The sequence below is a fragment of the Cricetulus griseus genome (assembly GCF_003668045.3).
Source record: "Cricetulus griseus strain 17A/GY chromosome 1 unlocalized genomic scaffold, alternate assembly CriGri-PICRH-1.0 chr1_1, whole genome shotgun sequence".
NCBI lineage: Eukaryota > Metazoa > Chordata > Mammalia > Rodentia > Cricetidae > Cricetulus > Cricetulus griseus.
The window spans coordinates 5,305,861-5,311,896 of record NW_023276807.1 but is presented as its reverse complement, the minus strand read 5'-3'; positions in this window follow the sequence as shown (position 1 = coordinate 5,311,896).

Below are 6,036 nucleotides of genomic sequence, written 5' to 3'. Positions count from 1 at the left end.
CAAGACTTCTGTTAGTATTCATTCAGGCATCTGTACAGGCCTGTCCTTGGGCTTCTGACAGGAGATGCCCTCAGCTGCAGCCACTAAGAGCATCACCTGTGCACATTCACCATTCCATTTTAAAAGGGCCCTGTCCCTCTCCCATCCTTCTCTCTCTCTCTCTCTCTCTCTCTCTCTCTCTCTCTCTCTCTCTCTCTCCCCCTCCCTCCCTCCCTCCCTCCCTCCCTCCCTCCCTCCCTCCCTCCCTCTCTGTTCTGCTCTCTCCCTCTCCTATTGCTCCTGTCTTCAGAGGCCAGTCTCCCACTTCCCTTTTCCCCTTTTATGATCCTTTTCCCAAAACACAAAACAGAACAAAACATAACAAAAACCCTCTGCTTGAACCCTGTCTATGGCATCTTTCTCTCATGGGCTGCTTTTCTTAAATTACAACTTCTGTTTGTTTCTTTCTATTTTTCACCCTCAGTTTAAGACAAGGGGGATAAAGTGATGGGCTAATTAATCACCAGCATCACTAAAACAAACAAAAAATCAGTAGAACAAATTTGTGAGTCTGGATGGATGCTTCCGCAAGGACATGTGTTTGCTTGTGCAGCCCTGATGACTTCAGTGCAATCTCAGAATCCATGTAAAAGTGGAAGGAGGGAAGAGACTCCAAAGAATCATCCTGTGACTCCCACAGGCATGCCACAGCCCATGGATACACACAGATATATAAAGACAACCATACATACACAAAAATCAATAAGGAAATAAATGTTTTCCACAAATGGAAAAGCTAGGGATCAAATCCAGGGCCTTTTGAATGTTAGGCAAGCATTCTATCATCAAACTAGACATAACCCAGCCTTAGGAATATAGGATAGGAAGTTTGCAAAGTGATGGGGGAAGTCCTTTTGTGTATATGTCTCTCTTATTGATTAATGAATAAAACATTGTTGGCCAATAGGGAAGCAAGATAGGTGTGACTAGGAGAGAAGGAGGATTCTGGGAAATATAGTAAAGAGGAGTCACCATGTGATCCCAGGAAGATAGGATGCTAAGGCCGGTCGGTGTCCTTTGTAAGATAAGTCCTTATAAAAATATATAGATTAGTTGTTATGATTGATAGTTAAGACTGAGCTAGAAAATAAAAAATCCTAGTCATTGGCCAACAACATTGTAACTAATATAAGACTCTGTGTGATATTTGGTGGAAAGGGTTACCATTACAGCAAAGAGCTGTGCATTCTCCCCAATACAGGGTTCTCTGACTGTCCAGACACCATCTGCTGTTGAGTGTGTTTTGAACTTACAGATTTCATCCTACTTAGTGCTTCCAGAACTTTCCATCCAAGATTCTAGACCACCTCATACTTTTCCTCCTTTAAAACTATTTATATTCATGATTGTTCTTCTCAGCAAGGACATCTAGAATCAAGAGGCAGTGATTGGGCTGGGAAGATGGCAGTACATACATGAGGACCAGAGTCCAGATCCCCAGCATTAGTGCAAATGTCAGGTGGGTGTGGCAACCAGACTACAATCCCATTGCTGATGAGGTGGTGCCAGAGGGTCCTTGGAGCAAGCTGGCTAGATTAGCTGGGATAGAGAGTTCTTTATTCAAGTACAGAGTGATGAAGGAAGAAACCTGACATCAAGTTCTGGCCTCCATAAACATATGCACATACCTGTACTGCCCAGACATGCAGCACACACATGTGAATGCACACACACACACACACACACACACACACACACACACATAATCCCATCCCCCCACAAGCAAAAATTAAAACAAGAAACAGGAAAAACTGTAAAAATGGGAAAATGGTTGTCATCTGTAGAACCACACATAACCCCCCCTTTTTCTCTTTCTGCTACTCTGCATTTTCTATGACAAACATTATTTGTATAGTTAAGAAAAACCAAAGGAAAATATGAGCACTGAGAATATGGGGAAAGGAGATTGAAAATGAACACCAGGGTCACATATTCCATGACCATAAGTATTTTGAGATGAAGAGAAACGGTGTCCGCACTCTAGGTTTGGAAATTGAGGAAAAGCATGAGGTGGTCTAGACTCTGATGGAAAGTTCTTGAAGCACTAAGTATATGGTGTGTGTACATGCACGAATGTGCTTATTGACCCGCAGAGGCCAGAAGGATGTGTTTGATCCCCTGAAGCTGGAGTTACAGGTGGTTGTAGGCTGCTGGGATCCAAACTGCAGTCCTTTGGAAGAGCAGCAAGTCCTCTTAAGACTAGGCCATCTCCAGTCCCCTAATATTTTTTAAATACTGGGAAAAGTTTCTAAAATGTAACAATTTGAACTAATTACTCTTCTACTCAATGAAAAACAAGGGCTTTTGTAAGAAAGGATGAATCCCACTGTGTGTGTGTGTCGCACTTTCTCACAATCCAGTTGGTTATCAGCCCAATAATAACAAAGAATCCAATGCACAGAAACAATGAAACAGCAACAACAAATCTATAAACAGCACCTGTAAGATAAAATCCTATTAGCCTAAAACTTGGGTGTCTAGTCTATGGATTTCAGAAAAAAACAAAAACAAAAACAAAAAAACAAAAATAAACCTGGGATGAGAATATTTTAAAATCATGACTGATAAGAGTCTGGCAAGACACGTTTATATATGCCACATTGGTTGTCACCTGTGTCCTCTTTATCGATATTGAAAACGTTATCTGCTAGAGTGTCACTCAGTCCTATACATCTTAGCTACAAGAAATGGTAAAGTGTGCACACATTCCCTTTAAATTGCACAATAGCTCCGGACTTTCAAACTATCGGCCGTAGCGCGTAAGTCATCTTGTATAAACACGCTTTCCCAGAGTAATCAGACACATCAGTAATTGGCCTGGGCCTTCCGGAAATACTGGGATGGGGGAGGGGGAGCTTAAGTACATTGCAGCTTGACCCTATCCTGTGTTTATGTTAGAAGTTTTCTCCTTCCTTTGCTTTCTTTTCTAAAAGCTCATCTGGTTTTCAGTTCTGGTTCCTACAGAGGGAGGCCAAGATGAGGAGGGACTGGGGCTGTTCTTAGCATCTAAGCAAGTACCATAGCAGCCCTTTGGGGATCTGGGGTCCGGAGGTCCCAATGCCTATCAGGGTTTAGGGCACTCCCTTTGCACTGAGTACAATGCCATCTAAGCACAGTTGGCATCTAAGTGTGGCTCAGACATGTGCTGGAACCCACAGGTGTGAAGAGAAAAAGGCCAAGTAAATGTGATCCTTACCTGTGTCATCAGAGTCCTTCCTTCTGCCCTGCCACCAGTCCAGTGGGGATGAGGGCCACCACTGTGCAGGCTGTGTACCTCATTGGATTGCCCCGATGTTGTGGGCTTCTGTCAACAGCACTATAAATAAGGCACGTCCACTGGCCCAGCCCAACAGATAAGAGCCCAACCTCAGCCCCTGCAAGCCTTTTTTGGTCTCTAAATGTAAGAAGTCTCAGGCCCCAGTTGGGAAGAGGCTATTGTGTATGTTCCTGTTTGACCTGCCTGTCTCAAGGACATCCCAGACCTTATATGTATTCCAGCAATCCAAGAACAGCTCAAACAGGGAAGCCATTAGGTACTGAACCTCCAAGTGTGTAGCCCAGGGCTCTATGCCTTGTTGGAGGCTGCAGGCAGCTGGCACATGAGTGGGAGGGCCCTTTTTCTGGGGATACAGGAGCATCTCCACAGGCTCAGAAGGGAAAGCCTGGTGTCTGCTGCTCCCTGTTGGAAAGAGTTCACTGACCTTCCTTCCCTAGCTCATGAGGACAAGGGCATTTGTCTGGAAAGCACAGAAGGATTCATGGGCTCAAGCACCAGGCACGCGCCTGGCTGTGGACTGGAATACATTTCCAGAAAACCTTGCATTTCCCTCTCCATTCAGCCTTGCTCATGTGTGACTGCAGTGACTTTGTGTGAAGCTGCCACAGAGGGTTTGCTGGAGTCTTTTAAAGAGCCTGGATGCCAGAAGAAAGAGAAGTCTAACTTGAGGAAACGACAACTCCTGAGCCTCCTTAACTTTCCAGTTTATGAGCAGATAGCAGTGGCATCTCAGGTCACCTGCCCCCAACACTGTCTCTAGGCTGTGTGCTTGGCACTAGCTTCCTGAGTTCCCACAGGAAAGTAGTTTGGGAATTCAGACCACTGCAGTCAGTGTTGTGGGCAGATAGTGTTCAAGGACAGTCCCTGCAGTTCTCTTCAAGGCATCAGAGAAAGCCATACATCACCCTCCTACTCAGCAAGAACAGCCTGTGTAGATTAGAGACCGGAAGAAAAATGGCTCCTCCCACCCATTGAGGACAGCATCCAAATAAATTGATAACAAACCGTTTAATCTTAATCACACACGTGCTGTCATGAGTGGCTGTCCTCCGAGCCAAGAAATGCCATCTTGGAAAGTTCAGCCACCCTCTGTGGTCACTTGAATGAAAATGACCCTCATGGGCTCATATGTTTACATGCTTAACCCCAGCTGATGAACTGTTTGGGAAGGATTAGGAGGTGTGGCTTTGCTGGAGGAGATGTGGCCTTGTTGGAGGTGTGTCAAAGGCCCTCTCTCTCTGCCTGCTGCCTGTCGATTAGGATTTAAAGCTCTCGGATATTGCTCCAGCACCATCCCTGCCTGCTTCCTGCTATGATGATAATGAACTAACTCTCTAAAACTGTAAGCAAGCCCCCAGTTAATTTATTTGTTTTAAATATGATTCTGTCACTCTGGGGAATTATGAATTTATTGGGCTTCATTATGGAGGGCTAGATGAGAGGTTACTTAAAAAGGTGTGGTGGCATTTTCTCCCATAACCAGTTACCCCATCACAAGCTTTACCCAACAGGAATAGATAGAGACCCCTGCCTTCCAGTTCCCCAGGCCCCTATCTTGCTCTAGTCCCTCCCCCAAAGCTTAGTGCAGAGTTGCCTGGTGGCAGGGAGTAGCTGGATACTTAAAAGAAAATTCTGTCCCTCTGTGTGAAGGTGAAACACATTGACCAGCCCTGCTGGGCAGAATCATGCCTCAGTTTGTCATTGAGACCTTGAGAGGAGGGGTAACCATTGTTTTGTGTCTCCCTGAGGGAAGGAGTGTTAGCAACACTTGTTATTCTTTTATGCTGCAGCTGAGGTTGTAAAGAAAGGAAGCTATGGATGAACAACGCAGGTGGAGTTTGTTTACCAGAAGAAGGGAAAGGATGGGGTTTGATTGTCAGCCAACCCAAGAGGAGCCAGAGAGGGAGAAGTGTGTGTGTGTGGGGGGGGGAGGCTGGACCTTTTAAAGAGAAGGTTGTGCATGCACACTGAGGTTTCACGCATGCAGAGAGTCCTCCTGCAGGCCATAATGCGTGGCAGGTGATGTGGTGATGACGTAGCACGTTTTCCTGTTGTTAGGGGGCGGGGTCATCCAGGTGTATGTTCTTACAACACTTACACACTAAGATTCCGTAAAATATGAAGCTTGAAGAAGAGTCTGATAATTGAGGCTTATCTAGCATCCTGAGTGCTTGCAGAAGAATGGAAGCTTTGCCACTCTGGGGGTGTAGTGGCAAGTGATGGGAGGATAAAGGGAGGAGTGCATGGCTAATAAAGCTTGACTTGCCACACAGGTTGTTCTCTCAGGTAATTAAGAGTTACCTTCGGTCAGCTCTTTGCAACTTCACCTTCTGCCTCTATGGATTCAACTGTGGGTTTCAGGAAACCTGGATCCAGGCTAACAATACTACTCACCAAATTGCTTCTCTGGAATCCATTTTTTTCTTCATAAATTTTATTTAATTGGAAACAATTTTATACATTTTATTTAAATTGAAATGACTTTCTACATTTGATTTAAATTAGAAGCCATCAAAATCTGTCAAGTCATTTGGGGCAGGGCCTAGGCCCTCCCTCTATGGCAACTCCTGTAACACAGTTTGCCCAACAAGCCCACACCTACTCTGAAAAGGTCACACCTCCTAGTAGTGCCTCTCTAATGACCAAACAGTCAAATATGAGCCAATGGAGGCCATTGCTGATCAAACTATCACACAGACATACCAGGAAGTCTCAATTTC